This window comes from Aedes albopictus, chromosome 2 (genome assembly GCF_035046485.1).
Source record: "Aedes albopictus strain Foshan chromosome 2, AalbF5, whole genome shotgun sequence".
Classification (NCBI taxonomy): Eukaryota; Metazoa; Arthropoda; class Insecta; order Diptera; family Culicidae; genus Aedes; species Aedes albopictus.
In genome coordinates, this window is record NC_085137.1 from 9,771,551 (window position 1) to 9,796,215 (window position 24,665).

General features: G+C 40.5%; 1 non-coding gene across 1 annotated transcript; it reads left to right on the forward strand.

Annotated features, from left to right (window-relative positions):
* The first annotated feature begins 14,220 nt into the window (after window positions 1–14,220).
* Window positions 14,221–14,294, forward strand: Trnad-auc (transfer RNA aspartic acid (anticodon AUC)). Its single transcript has one exon. It is a non-coding gene; the product is annotated as a tRNA-Asp (tRNA).
* The last annotated feature ends 10,371 nt before the right edge of the window (window positions 14,295–24,665 follow it).

The window sequence follows — 24,665 nt, forward strand, 5'->3', positions numbered from 1 at the left end:
CTGTAGATTTGGTCTAGGTTCAGATTGAATTCTGACATAATGGACTAGGCACTAGGGTAATCGTTCCCTTCGTTGCGGTAGTACCTAATGCTGCACTTTTTCGACTAAAATGTTATCAAAAGGCTTTTTTAATAGATGTATTATGTTTCAATAGAGATTGCACCATTTTTGAGCTTAAGATTTGTCCGAAAATCTATTTAAAAAATCCCCTAATATTTTTGCTTTTATTTTCCTATTGTTGCGACAGTGTTCTTATCCTTCAAAATCCCATATGAATTCCATAATAGGAACAGTGTGCTTAATGTTGGTGCAAGCGATTTATTATCGAAAAAGAGTCAATCAATAGTTATCTTATTTTATAAATTTATTCTCAGACACTGAAACTTCCTGAGCCTTCCGGAATCCCCAAATACGCCTCTGAATCTCGCTGAAAATCGTTACCCAAGTAACATTTATAGTTTTCTTATTGCCTACAAGCTGTTGTTACTATCAAACTGTTAAAACTCATTTTAAGGCTTACTAATCCTAACAGCTCTAATAAAACCGTGATAAAACCTTATAAAGCCAAAAAGGGCCCACCCTACAGGAGGTTGTTAAAACCATTCCTTAAAACGTTTTATAGGCTATTTTATGACACATTCCTGTAGTCTGCTACACAGCAAAGATGAGATCTGTTTTGTAGGTCGCAAGAAGATCAACAAGCCGTATCAAAGTTCGTTAAACATCTTGAATTAACGATTAAAACCATGAAAATAAATCTGAAATCAAAGCTATCAAATTAAATGGAGTCAATTTTAAATTGATAATGGATTCTTTAAAAAATAAAATAAGATCGGCCAGCCATGTCCATGATATTTTGTTGCAAATTTCTGCGGCGTTAAACTCTATTTCTATATCACAGAAACTCATGCCATTGTAGTTTACTCATTTAATGCTTCAAATTACTATTGAATAAAACGAAGCGCCACGTCAAATTGCGGTTTTGTTATATTAAAAATAAGAAGTGGGATTAAAGTTTACAAAATTGTGCATTCAAACTTCAACCCAAACACAAGTCGCAAGTAGGAACAGATCATCGTGGCTAAAAATATGGATGTCGTCAAGTTAAACCCTTTTGGTTTTGATTGAGATTGTTTAAAAGCACTTGGTTTAAAATCAATATGTTCTGGAGTTACTGTTCTTTGTGAATACGGAACAAAGCCCAGCGTTTGCCCACTTATTCTTAACGCATTTGATTTGCGCTACTCAAAACACTATTAGGTTTTAAGAAAAGGCGGGCTCAGACTGACCCTTCTTAAGAACTCTCCGGCTGGCCGGTAGCCGTCCAAAATGTAAATAAACCAAAATTTCATGTGTTCTTCTGCTTTTCAGCAGTATTTGGTGGTAGTGGTACTTTGAGGCTGTTGTTCTATTTGATCGAGTGTTAGGTAGGTATATAGTATATTAAATCCCAATTATGAACTATTTAGTGTCTACTTAAAATAGTGGAAAGCGAAATAATGCGTGATTGATTACGTTTTCGTTTGTATTGCCCATCAAATCGATTTTCCATAAGGTGATCGCATTTCAGGAAAAAACTCCTTAGCTTGCTTTGATGCTTCCGTATAATCCTGAAAAGGTTTAAGACTGCTTTATTGCGACTTTATGCATTCTAATAAGTTTTAAGGCCGAAGCCATACGTTATGCATGCGGCTTTGAAAAAAGTTTTAGGATTCAGTTTTAATATGTACTTTACAGGCCATTTAGGGTAAAATTTTTGCTCAGCAGAAAGGGTAGCAGATAAGTTTTATTGAATAGACTTCTGGGTACCTACAAAGTGTTTTAAAGTTGCATGTGTCATTAAGACTGCTTTACAATATATAATGCTTTATTAAACCTAAAAGGGTTTACCAAAGCAATGACATAACCTCTATAAATAGTGTTTAAGAGCAGAAAGCATAGAAATTGTTACTTGAGTAGAAACTCCCTGAAATACCACCGAAAACCAGCTAAAACTCCCACGCACCCCGTGTAACGCACCTGAGACTCTCCTAATCCTCCGAAAACACTCCTGTAACAAAAACTTTGCCTTTGAAATTCGTTTAAGTTCCACTGAAACTTCCTAAAATGCCATCAAGAACCCCCACAGACTCCCTGTAACGCACCTGGGACCCTCCTAAACCGCCGAAAATGCCTATGTAATGCCTCTGAAATCCGCGGAAACTTCTCTAAAACTTCCTGAAAAGCCATCGAAAACTCCCTAAAATCCCCCGGAACCCCTGTAACGCATCGGGGACCGTTATAAACCATAAAACGCCCCTGTAACGATTCTGAAACCCCCAAGAATACCTCTGAAGCTTCCTCCAATGCCTTCGAAAATCCCCTAAACTAATCATGTAACTCAATTGAGATCCACCGAAACCCACGAAAATAACCTTGAAAGTCCTCTGAAACTTCCTGAAATGCTACCGAAAACCCCCTCGCACCCCCTGTAACGCACCTGAGACCCACATAAAGTGCCGAAGATGCCCCTGTAGCGACTCTGAAACCCGACTGGAACGACTGGAACGACTGGAATTCCTCTGAAGCTTCCCTGAAATGGCACCGAAAACCCCATAATCCCCTAAAACCCCCCGGACCTCCTGTAACGTATCGTAGATCCTCCCAAACCCCAAAAAACACCCTGTAAAATAAGCTGAAAACCCTCTGAAATTTTTCGAAACCTCCGATAAGCTGAAGTTTTCTTCAATGCCTTCGAAAATCTCCTGAAAACCATCGGATTCCCTATAACTGTAAACGCCCCTTTAACGCCTTGAAAAATCATCTGAAGCTTCATTTAATGCATACAAAAATCCCCTGCAACCCCCTCAGATCCCTTGTAACGCAGCTGAGACCCTCCAAAACCCCCAAAAATAACCATAAAAATTCTCTGAAACTTCATGAAATGCCACCGAAAACCAGCTGCAACCCCCACAGACCCTCTGTAACGCTTCGAAACCCCCAAGCAAAAACGCCTCAAGATCCGATAGTTCTAGGAGAGGGTGAGATTTTTTCTTCTGATTCTGCGTCTCAAGGAGCGTGTACATAACATGTATTACAATAAAGTGGTGTTGCACAGATCAGAAAGTGTAAAGGTTTCCAGATTCTGGGTCTCAAGAAGCATTTATCACAGTCCAGTGGCGTTGCAAAGTGCAGTGGCTCCCAAGCTGGGTCACGGGCCATGCTAATCTCGCAAGAACCGAAAGTCCGAAGAGAAGGTTTGAATAAATTGGTGTTGCAAAGCTCAGTGGTTCCCAACCTGGAGTCACGGGCCATGCTATTTTCGCAAGAACCGAAAGTTCGAGCAGCAGGTGTGAATACTTTTTGGATTCTATAACTCAAAAGGCAACAACTATAATAAAGTGATGTTGTAAAGCTCAGAGGTTTCTAATCTGGAGCCACGGGCAATGCCAGTTATTCAAGAATCTAGAGTATTATGAGAAGTAAAAAAGGCTTTCAGATTATGCGTCTTAAGAAGTAATTATTACAATGAGGAGGCCTTGTAAAACTCAGTGGTTCTGAAACTGGGGTCAGGGGCCATGCTGATTTCGCAAGAACCGATAGTCCGAGGAGCAGGTGTGAATGTTTTTAAGATTCTGCGTCTCAAGCATGTAGTACTTATTCACTTATTGCAATATACTGATGTTGTAAACCTCAGGGTTTTCCAATCTAGGGTCACGGGCCATGCAAATTTCACAAGAATCTAAAGTGTGATGAGAAAGTGAAAAAGGGTTTTCAGATTATACAATCAGTGAAAAAATCCTTGAGAAATTCCTTGAGGAATATTTGAAGGAATTTTTGAAAGAATTCTTTGGAGGAATTTCCTAGAGTAATCCTGAAAATTGCTTCAGGAAAGAATTCCTGGACGAATTACAGAATCAGTTACTGGAGGGATTCCTGGAAGAATCCCTGAAGAAATACATGGGGTAATTCCTCCAGGAATTCATGGTGGAATTCCTTGAGGAGTTCTTGGAGAAATCCCTGAATTAAATCCTGGAAGAATGTCTCCTTGAATTCCTTGAGTGAATGCCTAGAGTAGTTCTTGGAGGAATCCCTGCAGAAATCTCTGGAGAAATCCTCAGAGATATCCCAGGAGGAAACCCCAGAAATCTCTTGAGGAATCACACGTCGAGTGTAGCACTAGCTGAGTATAGACCACTCTGTGACTCGTGATAAGATTCCAAACTTTGCTGGAGATATTGGTGTAGAAATTTCTGGAGAAATTTCTTGACCAATTTCTGGATCAATTCCTGGAGGAATTTCTGAAGAAATTCCTGGAGAAATACCTAGAGGAATTCTTGGGGTAATACCTGAAAGAAATCCTTAAGGAATACCTGGAGGAGTCCTTGAAGGAATTCCTGGAGGGAATCTCAGTAGAAATCCATATGGAAATCACTGGAGGAATGTGGCTTCGTGGCTGTGCGGCTAGTGTCACCAAGCATTTAGTCGTATCGTGCTGGGGAGTGCGGGTTCGATTCCCGCCGCAGCTGTCAGGAAAAGTTTTCGGCTTTGCCACTGGGCGTTGCATGCTAGTCCGTTGTCTAGTGTCGTGCTTCCTTCAAAGAGCGACTAGCTCATTGGAAGCATTGAACGTGTCCGTGTCTTTTAATGCCTGGAGGAATTCCTCCCAAGTAACACTCAAGTAACATTTTCTAGTCTATTTGACTAAAAAATGTTCTTTGGGTTGGAAGATTTCCTGGAGGAATTCCTGGAGGATTTCCTGGAGGAATTCCTGGAGACATGCTCGTAGGAATTTCTGGAGGAATCTCTAGAGGAATCTCTGTAAGAATTCCTGATGATTTTTTTTGCAGAAATCTTCAGAAGAATATCTGCTGGATGCTCTATAAGAACTCCTGGAAGCAGGGATGGGAACACTCACTTGCAAAGAATTACACTCACTTGCTATTTTATCAGCTCAGAAGCGTCCAATCAAGAAACGATGTATGAACGACTTTTGCCTTGTGGTTTTGTCTCAAACTTTGTCGAATAGAGTAGTGGTCTCTCACGAATCCCAAAGTCGTGATAGAGCTGTGAAAGCGACTCTCCACGAGGTGAGTGTAAATTACATTCACCTCGTGGAGAGTTGCCTTCGCAGCTCACTCGCGAATTCGGTATGCGTGTGCAACCCCTACGCTATTCGGCAAACTTTTAGACAAAATCACAAGGCAAAAGTCGTCCATACATCGTTTTTTGATTGCACGCTTCTAAGCTGAGAAAACTGCAAGTGAGTGTAACTCTTTGCAAGTGAGTGTTCCCATGCTTGCCTGGAAGCATTCCTGGAGGAATCTTTGGAGGAAATCCTAAAGAAATCTCTATAGGTATTCCATGCATCCCAGGAGTTTACAGAAGAGTTCCTGAAACATTTACTGGAGGAATTTCTGCATGAATTCCTGGAGGAATCTCTGGAGAAATTCTTGAATGATTGGAGCAATTCTAGGAGGAATCGTTGGAAGAGTTACCGGAGGAATTTTTCAAGGAATCCCAGGAGGAATTTCTGGAGGAATGCCTGTAAAAATTCCTGGAGGAATTTCAAGAACACCTGGACGAATCTCTAGATGAATTCCTGGGGAATCCCTGGAAGAACTCTTAGAAGAAATTCTCTAGAGAATTTCTTGAGGAATTCCTGAAGGAATCCCTGGACAAAACCCTGGAAAAATTTCTGAAGAAATCCCAGGAGGAATTCTTAGGGGAATCCTAGGAACAGTTTCTGAAGAAATCCCAGGAGGGAGTACTGAAAAAATCGCAGAAAGAATTCATATAGAAATTCCGATGCAATCGTATGAAGAAATTGAGGAGGAACTACAGGAGGAATCCCTGTAGTAGTTCCTGAAGGAATCCTTGGATAAAATCCTGGTGGAGTTCCTAAGGAAACCCCTGAAAAATTCCTGGAGGAAGTATGGAGGAGTTCCTAAAACAATTCCAGGATGAATTCTATGAAAAATTCCTAAAGGAATCCCACGAACAGTTCCTGGAGGAATTTTTTAAACTATCCCGGGAGTCGTTTCTGAAAGAATCACAGGAGGAATTCCTGGAGGAATACATGAAGGAATTCCTGAAGAAACCTTATGAGGAATCCCGGAAGCCATCCCATGAGGAATTTATTAAGAAATCCCAGGAGAACTTTCTTGACGAGTTCTTGGGAAAATTTCTGTAGGAATCCCTTGAAAAAATCTGAAGGAATCTATGTCTGCAGTAATTTCAGGACGAATTATTGAAGGAATCCTAGAATAGACCTTGGAGGATTCTTTTTAAAAAATGTTTAGGGAACTCCTGGATTAGTTTTTGAATAATCTCTGGTGAAAGTTTCTTAAAGAAGTAGTGAAAGTGACTCCCACAAAAGCCAGGGCCCGTGGCGTAGTGGCTACACGTTCACTTCATGAGTGGATGGTCATGGGTTCGATCCCAGCCCCGGCACTTGCAATTTTTCGTCAGTTGCTCTTCCCATCGAGATCGGCTGACACCTGACCCTCTTCTGAGCACATGCTCAAACGGACCTGGAAATTTGAATATCGGCTAACGGTAACTTATAATGGACCCCCAATCGGACTGGAAAAGGAACAAGAGCCAAACATCAACACAACATACTCGTGCTCATCATTCTACCATGGAGAGGGTAGAAAATTGACAGCAGCGCAAAGGCAACCAGTTCGATATAGTAGAATTAGAATAGAATACATTTAGGCGCTGTACAAAGTGTAAATGCAGCTGCCAATTGGAATCGCTCATGCTGTGCCCTAGTGGACAAAGGAGCTTTAAATTAGATTAAGTGGTTGTAGAATAAAAAAAATCCCGCAGAAATACATCAAATAATTCCATCTGGAATTATAGGAACAAGCAAAATTCTTCAAGGAATATATGGAGAAATCTCTGAAGAAATCTCTGAAAAAGAAAACCTAAAAAGATGTTCCTGAAGAGGTGTCTTAAAGAAATCCCAAGTTTTTTTGCTCGTAGTATTTGTATTGTATACTAGTGAAAATTCGTGAAATTTGAGCTACTACACTCCTGTGGCACCTGCTACGTCTCTGTCTGATGTTATACAGGGGATGGCCAAAATGTTTGGGATAGGCAACTTTTTTTCTCTCACAAAAAAGTTCAACATGCTATAACTTTTCATAGAGTGCATCAAAAAATCTCAAATTTTGACTGATTGCCAACCTATTATATGTGCATCATTGGTACAAATTTGGGCTCGATTGATTAATTTTTCACAAAGTTAGAACTGTTCGGGTAAAACACTATTTTTTAGACAACCCATTTTTGAGCTGTCATATCTCGGAAACCAGTCAACCGAATTGAATAAAATTTTGAACGTACACTAACAATATACAAATGCTTCACAAACTGTTAAAACATTGATGCTTTTTGAACGTTTAAAAAAGTTATCATGGATTGACACTTTTTGGATTTTTCTAGAAAAAATGTATTTTTTTTTACGTCAACGTCAATAAATTTAGTGTTGATGTCTAAAGATTTTCCACTTCTGTTCTCAAGTTATCTTTGATCAGATACACTGCCCGTCATAAGTACGGACTCACAAAAAGTATTGCAACAATATTGCATCACCCTGACTCACCTCGATATCTCTAAAACCAGATCACCTACAAAAATGCCGCCTTCAGAAAAGTTGTTGCTTTTGGACTCCTGAATAACTTTGCTGAAGACAGCATCTTTGTAAGTCCTCAGGTTTTGGAGATATCGAGGTGAGTCAGGGTGATGCAATATTGTTGCAATACTTTTTGTGAGTCCGTACTTATGACGGGTAGTGTATATTAGAGCCTATTTAGATTAAAGGAATAACACATTTAGTAATTTTTGTGTGGTATTGTAAATTTGACTTATTTTCCTCTATATGGGTAAAAATTTCAACCCGGTATAACTTAATTCCGAGATATGACAGCTCAAAAATGAGCTGCCTAAAAATAGTGTTTTACCCGAACGGCTCTAACTTCGAGAAAAATTATTCAATCGAGCCCAAATTTGTACTAATGATGCACATATAACAGGTTGATAAATAGTCAAAATTTGAGATTTTTTGATGCACTCTATGAAAAGTTACAGCATGTTGAATTTTTTTGTGGGAGAAAAAAAGTTGCCTATCCCAAACATTTTGGCCACCCCATGTAGCTTGCTGTCATGTTTTTCCGCGTTGCTAAGATTACTGGTCCCCAAATAGGTCTTATTCTGTCCTGGCTACACTCTATAGCAGCATGTGGTTCTAGAAAGTACTTGTATTTCCCTACAGGAACCGGTTCCGGCATATCCGGAAAAATTGGCAATTGTTTTTATATTCATGAATAAAAATCAAAAAAAAAAAAAAATTAGCCATTCAACCAAGCTTGTTATTTGATAAAATGCTATGAAAATATTATTATTAATAACTAGCTGTCCCGGCAAACTTTGTCTTGCCGTCTTGTGGTGGTTGACAACTCAACCACTCAGGAGCTCAAAATAGCACCGCACTCTAGATTGGTTTCAATTCGATCGTGCTGATTCCCTTCTCAGGTCATGAAAAATCAGCATTTTGTCTATTTTCTTGCATTTTTAGTTAATTTTCCTAACTTTTTTACACATAAACACAGCCGCCATGAATACGAATCTAACCATGCAAGATTCATTCTGATCGGTTCAGCCATTCGTGACTTTTGTTGCCTCAAAGGAACTTCAAACTCATTTTTATACATATAGATAGACTAGCTGGCCCGGCAAACTTTGTCTTGCCGTCTTGTGGTGGCTTGACAACTCTTGAGCTCAAAATAGCACCGCACTCTAGATTGATTTGATTTCGGTCGTGTTGATTTCCTTCCCAGCTCATGGAAAATCAGTTCTTTATCAATTTTGTTACTTTTCTAGGTGATTTTCGTAACTTTTTGTACATATAAACACAGCCACCATGAATACGGATCGAACCGTGCAAGAGTCATGATGATCGGTTCATCCGTTTTTGAGTTTTGTTGCCTCAAAGGAACTCCAAACTCATTTTTTTATATATAGATATATATACATATAGATTATTATTAGCTCTTTTATGGGGAAATTCAGCCCAAGGCTACGATAAGATTGAACCCGGGTAGAGGAAAAGAACTCAATAATGGCATATTTTGAAATTGAGATCAAAATGTGATATTGGTTTGATTGACATAAGAGATAAAAGATCTAAAAATAATATCTGAAATTTACTCCTGGAACATCATTATCAGATCATTTTTAGATCTTGTAAGATCTAACCAATAGCAGCAAGCTATTCGTTTGATCTTGAAATATCAAATTTTGATATTGTTCAGATGTTCCAGGAACATTTTTTAGATATTATTTTCAGATCTTTTATCTCTTATATCAATCAAACCAATATCACGTTTTGATCGTCAGTACTTCACCTCTACCCGGGAAGTGGTGCTCTTAGAGAAATACTTGGCAATATTACTAGTGGTTTTCGAGAAAAAAAAAGTTTGTTAATTGTAGTTGTATTTATTGATCGTACGTAAACCAGATTACAGTTGAAATTGACAAAACTCTAAATTATTAGAATAGAATTATTAGAATTAGAACTCTGATAATCTTAAGTTGGCTCGTAAAAAGAAAAAAAAAAATAAGGCGACCAGAAGGGATGGGCGCCACCTGGTCTCCTCTGGCCACGTCCATGGGCTTATCAAGCACAAGTTGGTTAACAGTCCTGCAGGTGAGATTTTATATTGATGGGATGAGTGTTCTTAATACATTTCCTCAATACAGTATTTATACGATCTCTCATTAAGCATTCCCAAAGCTTCCAAAAAGTAAGATTTGTTCCAAATCGTTTGCCAACTACACTCCCAAATGAACCCACTTCGGCATGACCTGTTTCAGACACCAGCCAGCGGTCGATCTTTGACCTCAAAGAGCTAAACGTCCAATTAGAGATGCTAACTTGGACTCTTGATGGCTACACTCGAATTGCCTGTGTGTGATTATCGAGAGTGTTGCACAAATGGCATGCCAAGTGCAATTGTGTAGTCGGTTCCGTGTCTGTTGTGTTGCACACTTGAATGCATGCCTTTTTCATTGTGTTCCGATTCCTGACTATCTACATGTAGGGTAGGAAGAAAGCGACATACGATCCATTTGCCGGCAAATTGTCGTACATTTTTCGTTTTATTATGCAAATTAATATATATTGCTTGCTCATGGTGGAGTGGAGACGATAGAACAATTTTATGCGCAGACATCAGATGCGAATGTTTGAATTTGGATAAGTGTTTTACATGACTGGATGTCAGATTCTTGAGAAAATAGATGTGAAAAATCTCTATTGTGAATAGAGTGAACTATACACGTTGTCGATGAATTCCTCCAATTGGGTTCTTTAGGGGTATCCAGATTATTTCATAATCAGATTCTCCGCCCAAAAAATAGTCGAAATCCAAAATTTCATATTTTTTAAAGTCCGGGAACTATTTTTAAAATGCATCTTAAGTTTGTATGGGGAATTTTTTTTGTTCGGGTCGAACTGTCATTTTGTCGATTGAACTGTCATTCTATCCACGAAAATTGAAACTGTTTTGTTAATTTAACTATCATAACAAAGGTATTGGAATCCAATAAAATTACGTTAAACTCAGAAAACTGAGCTCTTTCGATTAGGCTACAGAAAATAGCAATATTTTATTCACTTAACAACCCAATTGTTATAGGAATTATTTATTCATCTATTTATTTATTTTTTGAGAGCTTTTTCTGTAAGTTGACCATTTGGCAATAAGATACTCCAAAAAAGAAAGCCCTTCCAGCAGTCGAACCCAGACACCTTTAGTATGGACTTGCTGAAAACGTTTGCGTCTACCACTTCAATAAAATGAGCTATCTTCCATCCCTAAACTCCCAATTAGGCCGAGTATTTTTTTTCTTCAAACGTAAGAGAATTGATATTGTTGGCAAAACTTCTAGGTCAGTAGGGAAATTCTTCCGTTGTTGTTCCACAACGGCGACAAACGTTTACCGAGAAGAAAGCTCCACCGTAAAACAATTCTCCCTTTTACGATGATGATGCCATGGATGCATTGAAACCGACGAGAACTGGGACAATTTGCGTGAATACAATTCGCTCGCTCGCGGTAATAAACTTGTTCCGACGCTCGGCTCTGTTTTCCGACCCGGTTAGGCATGGCCACAATTAGTGAGCACAATTTCCGCAATTCTCAGTTCCCAGCGGGGATTGTCGTCTGGCACAGGCCCCACTGCTCAGCAGGTATAAAGATGAGCTGGGAATGGGCAACGTTTTAAATTTGTAAATTTTGTCATAAACTGAATGGACTCTTGTTTTTGTGTAAATCATTTGAATCAAAATACGATGTGAAATGTGAGACAATTTGAGCAGAAAATCGTATTTAGGGTACTTATTTTACGTTATAACGTTTCGTTTTGGAATTTCAGCAAACAAAATTTCAGGAATTCCTTAAAGAACTTATGCAGGGATCCTTAAGGAAATTTATTCAGGGAATCTTCAAAGATTTCTTTTTTCAGGTTTTGCTCCAGTTATTTTTCAAAGATGCCTTGAGAAATTTCTTCAAGGACTCCTCTAGGAGTTTTTCGGATTTCTCAAGTAGTTGCTTCAGGGATTATAAATTCCGGTGAAATCCTGTATAAATCGTTAAGAGCTTCTGATATTCATCCAAGGGCTCCAACAAGGTTTCTCCTTGAGTTTATTCGAAGATTCCCTTAGGATTTCCTTCATGGATTCTTCTAGGATTTCTTCAAGGATTACATCAAGGATTCCTCCAGATTTTTTGCGGGACTCTTCAAGCAATTACTTCAAGGATTAAAGGAATTCCTTCAAAAATCCCTTAAGGTATTACTCCATGTTTTTTTCTTTTTAGAAATCCCTCCATGAATTCCTTCAGAGATTCCTTCAGGAATATTTTCAGGGATTCCTCAACAAAATTTCTTCAGGGATATCCCCAGAAATTTTTTTCAAGAGTTTTTCTACTGTTTTTTCAGGGATTCATCCAGAAGTTGTTTCACGCATTCCATAAGGGATTCCTCTAAAAGTTTTGTCAGAAATTTCCCCTAAATTTCTTCAGGAATTTCTCACGGAACAACTTCAGGGATTTCTCAAGAAAATTTCTTCAGGGATTTCTCCAGGACTTATTTGAGGGACTCCTCCAAAATTTCTATAGCGAATTTTCTTGAAATTCCTTCAGCGATTCCTCCAGATGTTTCTTCAGAGATTTTTTCAGGAGTTTCTCCTGGATTTCATTCTTCCTCTAAAGTCTTGAAGTTACTTATCTTACCGATCAGGCTAAGGCCGGGGTGGCCTCTGTTGTACATAGTAGCCGTCTCCATTCCACTCGGTCCATGGATGTTTGTCTCCAGTTGCGCACTTTGCGTAGGGTCCGCAGATCGTCCTCCACTTGGTCGACCCACCTAGCACGCTGCGCTCCACGTCTTCTTGTACCGGTTGGATGACTCTCAGAACCATTTTAGTCGGGTTGCTGTCCGACATCCTGATGACGTGACCCGCCCACCGTAGCCTCCCGATTTTCGCGGTATGGACGATGGTTGGTTATCTCAGCAGCTGATGCAGATCGTGGTTCATTCGCCTTCATCAAGTCCCATCTTCCATCTGCACTCCGCCATAGATGGTACGCAATACCTTCCGTTCGAAAACTTCAAGAGCGCGTTGGTCCTCTGCACGTAGGGTCCATGTTTCGTGTCCATAGAGGACGACCGGTCTAATCAGCGTTTTGTAGATGGTTAACTTCGTGTTACGGCGAACTTCATTCGATCGTAGAGTTCTGCGGAGTCCAAAGTAAGCACGATTTCCTGCCACAATGCGCCTCTGAATTTCTCTGCTGGTGTCGTTGTCGGCGGTCACCAGTGAGCCCAAGTACACGAATTCTTCAACCGCCTCGATTTCATCACCGTCCATCGACATTTGGGGTGGCTGGCGCGGTGATTCCTCCCTGAAGCCCTTTGCCATCATGTACTTTGTCTTCGACACATTAATGACTAAATTATCCGATTCGCCTGGCTTCACTCTTTAGTCGGATGTACGTTTCCGGCATCGTCTCAAATTTACGAGTTATAATATCAATATCATCGGCGAAACCAAGCAGCTGAACGGACTTCGTGAAAATCGTTCCACTCGTGTTTATATCCCCGCTCTCCTTATTACACCTTCTAAGGCGATGTAAAACAGCAAGCACAAAAAACGTGTCCCTGATACTTGAACTACGCACATCACTCGATTCACCGTCGTCTTGATCAATTGAATTAGTTTACCCGGGCATCCGTATTCGCACATAATAAGTCATAGCTGGTCTCGATCGGTTGTATCATACGCCGATTTAAAATCGATGAACAAGTGATGTGTGGGCACGTTGTATTCGCGGCATTTCTGCAACACCTGGCGGTTGGCGTGGCAAACATCTGGTCCGTTGTAGCGCGTTCACCTATGAATCCAAGCATGAATCCAGCCTGATATTATCCCACGAACTTGTAGTAAATGAGACTTTGTACTGTACAGTCGAATACAAATTATTGAGCGTGTTTTCAGACAGTACTAGAATGGCTGTCAGGCGTTGATGATAGACGGCGGCATAAGATTTGAGAGAGTATCATGTAGGCAACTCTCAGTTGTGTGATCGCGCGAGATTTTTATCGCAAACCAACTTGTCGTCCTTTTGGTGCATGGGGCACACAATACCTTCTATCCATTCCTCCCGTAATACTTCCTCCTCCCAAATCATACTAATACACTGGATAATGACCTATTGTAGTGCTCTCACCAGTGCTCCTACACCGTATCTAAGAAGTTCGCTTCGTAGCTGATCTGCTCCAGTGACTTTGTTGTTTTTCAAAACTCAAAAACTCATTATCTTTCGAGAAAATATTCGGTTGGTCCGATCTGATCTCAACTGATCGCAACTCATGTATGACAATGATTCTCTCTAGCGCAGTTGGACGGCCGTGCGTCCGTCCGCGTTGAGCGCTCAACGCATACTGAGTTTGCACCGATCCGATCATATGGTTGGTGACGAAGTATGTGACAGTCGAGCTTCAATATCAACATTCTAAAAACAATACGCGCACACTTGTTGTTCGTAGGCCGCGATAGTGCGGGAGATTGGCATCTAAGAGCCGAAAGAGAGATAAAGTTGTGAAAGACGGACCCGGTTTAGGGTGGTGCTTCGAATCCAGTTTGACTTTCTATTCTGCAGAGTTGTAACTTGTTCTGTAGCTTAGTTGGTTAAAGCGCCGGACTATCGATAACGGAGTCGTGGGTTCGAATCCCACCAAAACAAGTGATAATTTTTTCACAAATTTATCTCTCAATTTGCCAATTAAACGTACTTTGCCTAAAAATACTTCAAGTTTTTACGTCTATTTCAGACATACTAGCCGACTGGTATAGCCGGAAAAGGGCAATAAAATCATTGTCCGAGATCTGATCACCGTGGTTTTCGGAAAATCTGAATTTTTGGGAGCATGTCAAAATTCACGGGGATATGATTATTTAAATTCCGTGGGTACCCGGGTACCCTGCCAACATTATACGGTATATTTTTTTTTTGCGGTGGCCACATAACGTTTAACATCATGCAAAATCAGTTCATGAACCTCAAACCGACTGAAGTCAACTAGTTTTTTTTATTTGTGAAAAAAAAGTCAACTAGTTTGTGGAGAAGCTGTGAAAGTTTGAGAATTGTTATTACGCGATACGAAATGTTTTAGCTTGTTGAATATTTTCTGAGAAAAACTAAGTTTGCCTGCCTTGATTATTTTGTCTAACCCCCGTAATACATTAGTGTTAAATATAAGATCGTTGTCCAATTGTTAACAATTGTATGTTGTCATACATTACAATTCACTTTCTGGAAAGAGAATATTTCGCTTAACGATTTTCTAAACAAAATAATTAGCATAAGATAACCGGATCCATTTGTAGAATAACAATCTTTGATTGTTTTTAGAAACAGTTCAAGTCAGGAAGTACAACAGGTTACGAAGTAATCAGGAATGTGCCCTTGTTAAAATACGCCATTAATAAATGTTTTAATTCAGATGTCCGTATTAGCTATCTTGTGCAGTTCAGGTTACTCCCAGGCACCCCTGGAACCATCCCTAGCTACGCCGATGCAGTGGATGGTTCGCGTCGTCGTTTTCAGTGTTTGGAAGCCAGCGTCGGCGATTCTACTGATTTTTTTTCCCGGTTTGAGCTTCGTTCGACGATAGGAGGGAGACTCAGCGAGTGCCGTGAACGAACATTCAATATGGTTCTGGATGGCATTTTTTACCTGTTGGATGATGCAATCAGTGACAAACACAGAGAACCAGCTGAATATGATAATCCGGTGAGTTCGTTCCTTGTTGTCGACCTGCAGAAAAGAGATTCTATTTTTATTGCTTTACCAGTTTATGATACTAAATGTTGTATTTGAACATTAGAGATCTCGGGGGTAGCCTATGGACAAATTTTTGCGGGACGGCAAGGCATTTATCACGATTTAACAACCATCATTACACAATCACAAGTCGAAATCCTTGCGCTGATGTTGGATGATATCCGGATGTGCGAATCTCATTACGGTCGACAACCATACAATCCTTAGACTTTTCACTGGTTGTTTAAATGAAATCATTGCATTTTTCACTTCCAATGTGTATGAACCGTCGAATTGCTCAACTCGCGCCACTAACCGGTACCCGTTGCCTTCAAGAAAACACTATGACCCTGCCATTGCACTGTGTGGCACAGTGAAAGGCACGCGCATCATCACGGACTGGCAAGGTTTTCGCGCCTGCAGTGTTTCGGTTCATGCATCAACCGATACCGATCTATAAATCATCCACCGAGCGGTGAAAAAGCAGGGACACACCACCATGAACAACATGATGATGGTGCAATTGAGCAATCCATAGTTTGCTACTAGCAGCAGCTGCCATCCGAGACTTATTTTTTTTTTCTGCTGCGTGTGTGGCCCACCAAAGTTTCACCTTCGAACACGACTTCGGAACGGTGAATTATAGGAGTGGAGAACCGTTGTCCGACGTCGCCGCCGTCTGTCATGTAGCATGGTCGTCGTTTCTAACGAACGCAAGGACCAACCGCACGAGTTTCTGCCGCACACAATTCATTAACGGCTATGCAGTTAAACACACGGTATAAGATTATGTTTTGAGCTTCCAAAATTTAAAAACCAGTTAAAAAAAATCAAATGAGTGGAACTTTTGAAGCGCAAAACAAGATTGGATTGATTCGAAACGTTTTACTACCGCCCGAGTAGGGGGATATAACGCGAGGTTAATTACAGCTGGGTCATTTATGAACCACGTAAACCAAGTTTCGGTCGTCTCAGATCAACTTCTCCCAATATTACAAAGACTCTGAAAAATGGACGCAGTGATCTTAAGCCCGACAAAATAGTAACCCTTTGACTCCTCGCAGACTTCTGTTCATACAAAAATTTTAATCATTAGTCCTGTTCAACGACGTAGGTTGAACTTGCTCGAAGTTGTTGCATCCTGCTCTTACCCATTTGTCAACAAACGAGAAAGAGCAGGATGGAGCAAGTTCGAGTATGTTCAACCTACGTCGTTGAACAGGACTATTGTTAGTGCACACAACCTCCCCCTCTCCTCCTCCTGCCATTTTTTCCATATATCAGGATTCAGGAAACCTAAAATTTAATTATTTAGTGTTAGTCTTGTTAACTTCAGGTATAGAGATTGAAGGGATATATTTTCAGAAGCAGGCTTTATCCCAGTTGGGATGTTATGCCAAGAAGAAGTAGAAGAAGAATAAGAAGAGTTGAAGTTATGTAAACTTCTGTAAATATCTCAGAGATTCACATGTTTTTTTTGCGATCTGTTAAGTATGTGCTAAAAATGGTACTCACAAGCAATATCTCCTGACTCGGGCAGCCAAATTTGACCGCCAATTGGGCTAATTTCCTGTGGTACGTTCAGCTGCTAATTTCTATTGAATGTGTTTTTTTTCCTACTCCATAGATCATCAACCACATCCAAACTGCATACAGGTTGAACGCCACGGTTGTTTCGATGATGAGCGATTGCTAATCCCTCTTCGACGGCGGCGGAGTAGATTTTAATAACCGATCATTATTTTACCGATGATGGTCAAGGTGCCAATGCGATTATTATTGGACGCTTTTGTTACGGATGGCAAATGCCGTATTCGGAGATCAACGTCAAGGCTACGGTTTGGTTTTTGTATGGTTGGTAGCCGGCGTGACACCGATGTGAATGAGCTGACACCGATGTAAACAGCTGTTTGGGGATTTAGGATAGTTCTATAGTCTTTGATCTTACGCAATAACTGTTTATGTATATTCAGCGTTTGATTCATGCTAAAAGACAATTTTAAATAATGTACATTCCCTATTTTTACATACTTACTTACACTTTCAGTTCTGAACAGAGGCCGAATTGAAAGTTCTCCATCCTGAGCAATTGTGTTTTTAAATTTTGAAAAATATTTTGATTTTTCGGTTTTATACGAAAGAGCATCTTTTTCCGAGCCAGCACGACTTTTTTCAGATTTTTAGAAACTTATTTTGGTAACTAAAATCAATTTCAAAGAATTTTTTTGAAATCACCTTTTGACAGCAGGCCAACTGTTCGACAGCTCCGCCCAGTACAAACTGCGACGAGGGGTGGTTCGACAAATCGCTCCCATACAAACTTCAAATTGATTTTTAAATAGGTTCCCGGGCTCCAAAATTCATGAAAATTTGGATTTCGGCTCAGTTTGACATGCAGATTCAGAATATGGAATTATCTCAACACCGTTAAAGAAGCCAATTGCCCGCCATCGCCTTGACCTGTGGCCAGGTCTAATTTCTGTCGACTTGCTTTATTTCCTTGTTGAGGCTGCGCCTCCATTAGCCTGTGGGACGGCCTCGGCTGCGATGTCCTGCAGGGTTCCAATCAAATGCTTGCTTGCAGATTTCAGTCTCGCCCTGCGTAGAATGTGGCCGACTCACTATCGGCTTTTGTAACATCGACGATGTAGCTCCACGTTGGAGATCCAATTGCGAGGCCACCATGCACGAATTATATACCGCAGGCATCTATTGGTGATTTGATGTTGCATGAAGAAGAAGAAGAAAAGCGATGATGTTTTGAAAAATCCCTATCCCTATAACACAGGGGAAGATTTTAAAATGCCTCTATAAAATCTAAAACAAAATCTAATTTAAAACGGTTTGATGTACGGTGTTAGACTTTGAACGGACTACATATTGAACGTATAAATTTAAATTTAGCATTTTTTTTCTTGATAATTGTGATATTTGTAGTCCGTCCAAAGTCTAACACCGTACATCAAACCGTTTTAAATTAGATTTTGTTTTAGATATTATAGATTCATTTTAAAATCTTCCCCTTTGTTACAGGGATAGGGATTTTTCAAAACATCATCGCTTTTCTTCTTTTCTTCATGCAACAAATCACCAATTGATGAAGACCTGCAGCGGTTGAGTGTTCTTCACTGATACAAATCAAGTTTTTGGCGTATAGCAGCTTTCATGTTCGAGTTTAACATTCGGATTTTGGTGCGTCGACTTATCTGGTTGTTTTTCCATACATTTCTTAAACTTGTAAAGGCAGCCTTCGCTTTCTTGATCTGTGCAAATATGTCGATCTTGGTGCCGCTATCGGTAGCTATTTGGCTCCCAAGATATAGGAAGCTTTCATCATTCTCTATTGCTTGCCCAACTACCGCGAAGCTGGAAAGGTTGATCGTGTTCAAACGCTTTAGTCTTGATCTTGTACCGACTTTTCGAACCCTCTAAGTAGAATACCCTCTATGAATGAGTGTAATCAGTTTCGTACCTTTTAGTCTTGTTGACGTTGATGGTAAGATCTGCCCCAAAGAGCAATCGGCAACATCATCGAGCATATTCTGCATATGAGAGTGCCATTGAGCTAGGAGAGCAACGTCATCTGTTAGTTCGAAGTCATTTAGGTGATCCATGGTCATTGGCTGCCACAGCAACCCACCAGGATCTTTTGGTTTGCGATGAGGAACAGTAGCGGTAACAGTATACATCCTTGCTTCACTCCAGCAACGACCCGGATGGTATCGGACAAAACACCGTTGTGCAGTACTCTGCACGAAAATGCCCTGTACTGGCCGATGATTTTCTCAGGGACACCCTTGCGCCTGAGGGCTCCCCATATCACTTCCGGGGCTGAACGCAAAAATGTGAAATTTCTATACAAAATGCTCAACTTTAGCTCTCCAGCACTCCTAGATTGTCCAACAAAACAACAATTGTTCTCCCTCATTTGGAAGAACCCCTCTTAATCTTTTGATTTCTAGCTTTGACTACTTAGATAAACCGAAAATAAAAAAAAATATGCAACAGATAAAACTTTTTCATGTTTTTCGGTTTTTGTCCACTTTTTATTCAACTTGTTCAACAAGATGATACGAAGCGTGACAATATAGTACGCGCAGGATCGTCCGGCAAGGAATCCTGCTAGCAGCCGCTGGAGAGTTACGTCAATCTTCTCCTGTAGGGTATTGTACCATTTGGGCAGGTGTACCTATTTTGGGCACTTCCCGCTATAACGAAGTCAATTTTAAACCGATTGATTTGACTTTTTGTACAGAGTTAGATACTTTACGTGCCTTACTCTATACAAAATTTAAAAACAATCGGTTTAAAATTGACTTAGTTATAGCGGCAAGTGCCCCAAATAGGTACACCTGCCCAAATGATACAAGACCCTATCTGGTTAACCTTCATCCAGCCAACGTACATTTTTCACCTTCGGAAAAGCACAAAAATAGTCGTAACTTTTTTGTTTTTCGATGGATTTTGATGAAATTTTCACAACTTCCCGAAAAACTCTTCTAGTTTAGGATTCCGGGGACATGGGTTCCTGGTTCACATGGTTCCGGAGTTATTCCGGATTGTCTGGGGGTATCAAAATTGGTTACATACTTTGCACAGCGTATACCTCAAGATTCCGATTAGGTAGAAGAATAGTGTCTTCGGCGAATATGTTCAGAAGCTTATGAACTAACTGGCAACGGCAACCTTGTTTCGCGATTCGGCCGCTAGGCAGCGCCAGTGTCAAAAATGTTCAAACCCTCATATTTCAGAAACCTGATAAGATAGAATGATGCTGTCTTCGGCAAAGTTCTTTAGCAAGCTCAGAACGATCTGAGAGTAAAGTCTTTGGTTTGGGATCTATCCGCTAGGTGGCGCCTTGTCTGAAAAATTCAAACGCGTATATCTCGATACCCAAATGAGCTACAAGCATGCCGTTTTCAGCAAAGTTGTTCAGCACAGTGTTGGTAAAATCACACTCAAAGCACACTCATGAACCGCTCTTGCGTGAGCAAACTCGCGCGCGATTCTGAATCATTTTCTCACGCGCGAGATTTTCATGCAAAATCTCGCTCTCACGAGTCAAGCGCCGAAATCTCGTTCGCTTGTAAAACGAATCCAAATCAATTTTGAACGACATCCAATGTTGTTGTACGATAGGCAGGGATGGGAACACTCACTTGGAAAGAGTTACATTCACTTGGTATTTTCTCAGTTCAGAAACAAGCTGTCAAAAAACAGTGTATGGAGCACTTTTACCTTGTGGTTTTAAAACTTTGCCGAACACATCAAGGGTCGTACACGCAAACCAAAGTCGTGACAGAGCGTAGAAGGCAACTCTCCACGAGGTGAATGCAAATTACACTCACCTCGTGGAGAGTTGCCTTCTACGCTCTGTCACGACTTTGGTATGCGTGTGCGACCCTCACTTTATTCGTAAAAGTTTGAGATAACACCACACGGTAAAAGTGCTCCATACACTGTTTTTTTGATAGCATGCTTCTGAGATGAAAGAATAGCAAGTGAGTGTAACTCTTTCCAAGTGAGTGTTCCCATCCCTGACGATAGGGTTGCTTTTGTTCTATCATATAATCCTAAAAACTTCGATGTAAATAATAAGAACACCAAGAAATAACGCAATGAGTGAAATCGCGAGTCAACTCATGCATGATTTTTTCGGCGGTGAGTTTGGCGAGTCAAGAATCGCGCGTGAAACAACTCAAGCATGAGATTTGAGAATTTGAGTTTTTACCAACACTGGTTCAGCAGGGTAAGAACTATCTGGCAATGGCGTCTTTGGTTCGAGAATCGTCCGCTAGGTGGCGCAATGGTAAAAAAAAATGTTCAAACTTCTATATCTCAGAATCCTGATAAGATAGAATGATGCCGTCTTCAACAAAGTTTTTCGGCTACCTAAAGACTGTCTGACAGTTGAGACAGTTGGCAGCTTGTCTAAAACATTTCAACACGTATATCCAATGAGCTAAAAGCATGGCGTCTCCTGCAAAATTATTCGGCAGGTTATGATCTATCCGGCAATGGTGACACTAGGTAACACCAGCAATCAAAACGTTCAAACAATTTTATCTAAAAAATCTGAAAAAGTTCAGCAATTTTTTCCGAAAGTTCAGAGAAAGTAAGTCGTATCTAGTGTCCGAGGTTCTGATATTATTCGATAGGCTGCGTCTGGTATAAAAAAATACTTGTATGAATACCCTAATGAACAAGAAGTATTTCGTTTCCAGCATAGTTGTTCAGGAAGCTATAAGAGCTATTTGGCAGGATAGTAGGCGGTCGAGTGCGGTGGTGCAAGAGGTAATATTTTTATACCGTCTTTGACCCCTGCAGACAAATTTAGTCCCCCCACAATATTGCTTCTTTGGCTCCGTTTTCCTTGCGGGAATGTCTCCGAGAATTTCTACAAAAATTTCTTCAGGAATTACTCAAGGACTCCTATCAGGAATTCCTTAGGGGATTTCTCCAGGAATTCTTCCGGGAATTTTTCCAGGAATTGCTCCGGGAATCTCACCAGGAATTCCTAAGGATTTTTTCGGGTATTTCCTCCTTAAATTTCACTGAAAATTGCCCCAGAAATTCTTCCATGAATTCCTCCAGGAGTTTGTTCAAGTGTTCCTCCAGTAATACCTCCGGGAATTCCTCCGGGAATTTCTTCGGAAATTTCTTCAGGAAATTTTCCGGGATATCGTCCAGGAATGCTTCTGGGAATTCCTCCGGGGATTCCTCCAGGAATTCCACCGTGAATTTCATCAGAAAAACTGCCGGTTTTTTTTTTCATGAAAATTCTCTGGGAATTTCTCCAAGAATTTCTTCAGGAAGTCTTCCTTGATTGTTTTTTTTTTTCGCAGAAACCTTCTGGGAATTTCTCTAGGAGTGCTTCCAGAAATTCCTCCGGGATTTTTTCAGGAATTCCTCCGGGAATATCTGCGGGAATTCCTCCGGGAATTTCCCCAGAAATTTCTTAAGGAAATCCTACCAAAATTTCTCCTGGTATTCCACTGGCAATTCCTTTAGAACTTCCGCCAGGAATTTTTCCGGAAATTCCCTTAATACTCCCATCAGGAATTCCTCCGGTGATTTCTGCAGGATTTTTTTCGGTAATTTCTCCAGGACTTCTTCCGGTATTTTTTTCAGGAATTCCTCCGGATATTTCTACAGGAATTCCCTCCGGACATGCCACCAGGAGTTCCCTCCGGGGATTCCTCTGGGAATTGCTGGAGAATTTTCCGAAAGAATTCCTAGAGAAATTTCTTGATGAATTCTTGAAGGAAGCCATAAAGGAATTCTCAGAGGCAGTGAATCAAAATTCAACCATCGCGCAACAATAATGACAATGTCGCAACCTGTATTTGTTGCGACAAAACAACCCATGCGACATAAGTTTGTCCCAACTTGAAAATAATGGGATTAACATCGTACACCACGAGTTTAGAGATTTTTAAGCCTTGCATTGCGATTTTTGAACGGTAACTTCGAGTCGGTAAACACTGCAACTCTGGTGAAGCTCTATCATCAAACAGTTTCGACTTTGGGTTAGTAATAATTGATTATTCACGAGTTGAAAAGTACGCAACAAATTCAGCTTCCGTTTTGTCTGCAACAAAAAATTTCGAGATCATGTCATTATCTGTCACCAGTAGGGATAAAGACTAATCGTCGCACCTTCTTTGTTGCTTGTTTTGTGTCACTTTTGTCTGACAATTCACTTCACTGCTCAGAGGAATTCTTGAAGAAATTTATTTCCTGAGAAAATCCCAGAAGATTTCCTGAAGAAATTCCCGGAGGAATTTAAAAAGAATTCCCGAAGAAATTCCTGAAGGAATTCCTGGAAAAATCCCGGAAGAAGTCCTGGAGAAATTACCGATAGAATTCCTGGAGCAATCACCGGAGTTATTCCTGAGGGTAGTCCTGGAGAGATTCTCTGAGAAATTCCTGGAAGGATTTCCTGAAGAAATTCCTAGTGGAAATCCCACAGGATTTTCTTAAAAAAAAACGGAAGTTTCCCTGAAGTAATTCCTGAAGAAATATTCTTGGAGGCACTCTTGGAGAGAAATTCATGTGGAAATTCTTAATGGAACCCCTATATAAATTCCCGGAGGAATTCATGGAGGAATTCCTGGGGCAATTCTCAGTGAAATTCCCGGAGGAAATCCTGGAAAAAAAACCAGAGGAATTCCTGGAGAAAAATTCCAGAAGAGTTTCTGGAGAAATTACCGAGGGAATTCGTGGAAGCATCCCCGGAGGAATTCCTGATGGCAGTCCTAGAGGAATTCCTTGGTAAGTTTTAGGTGGAATTCCTTTAGAAATTCCTGAAGGAGTTCCTAGAGGAATCTCCGGAGGAATTCCTGGCGGATTTTCCGAAGGAATTTCTAGAGGATGTCATAGAGGAATTCCCGGAGCATTTTTAGAAAAAAATCCTACAGGAAGCCCTTGGTGATTTTTTTAGATAAAATTGTTTGAACGTTTTGATTGCTGGTGTTACTGGTGTCACCATTGCCAGATAGATCTTAACCTGCCAAACAATTTTGCAGGAGACGCCATGTTTTTAGCTCATTGGAGTATCGAGATGTACGTGTTGATAAATTTTACACAGGTGTGATAAGGAGAGCGGGGATAAACACGAGTGGAACGATTTTCACGAAGTCCATTCAGCTGCTTGGTTTCGCAGATGTTATTGATACTACGATGGCGGAAACGTACATCCGATTGAAGGTTGAAGCCAGGTGAATCGATTTAGTCATTAATGTGTCGAAGACATATTATGTACATGTTGGCAAAGGGCTTCAGGGATGAATCACCACGCCACCCCGTATTTCTATCGACGGTGATGAAATCGAGACGGTTGAAGAATTTGTGTTCCTGGGCTCACTGGTGACAACGCCGACAGCGACACCAGCAGAGAAATTCAGAGACGCATTGTGGCAGGAAATCTAGCCTACCTTGGACTCCACAGAACTCTACGATCGAATAAAGTTTGCCGTTAGCGATTATTTGTTGGAGTGTACAGTACATAACACTGAGCCACAGATAAACTACATTACACTGACGAAATTTCCATCGATCGCACTTTCAGCAATCGTCATGAACTTACTTTGTTATGTGATTACGGGGTACTATGAGTTTGTCGTATACCGAAAATGAGATAATTCAGGCCAAACATTTCAATAGGTCCTATCTGCATTTGAGAGGCTCTCTTTGTTCAATTTCTCTTTCAATTATTGCAATATAATGGTACCAGTTTTCAACTATTTTTGCAGTACAAATCAAAAGACGATTGTTTTGACCATCGTTCAA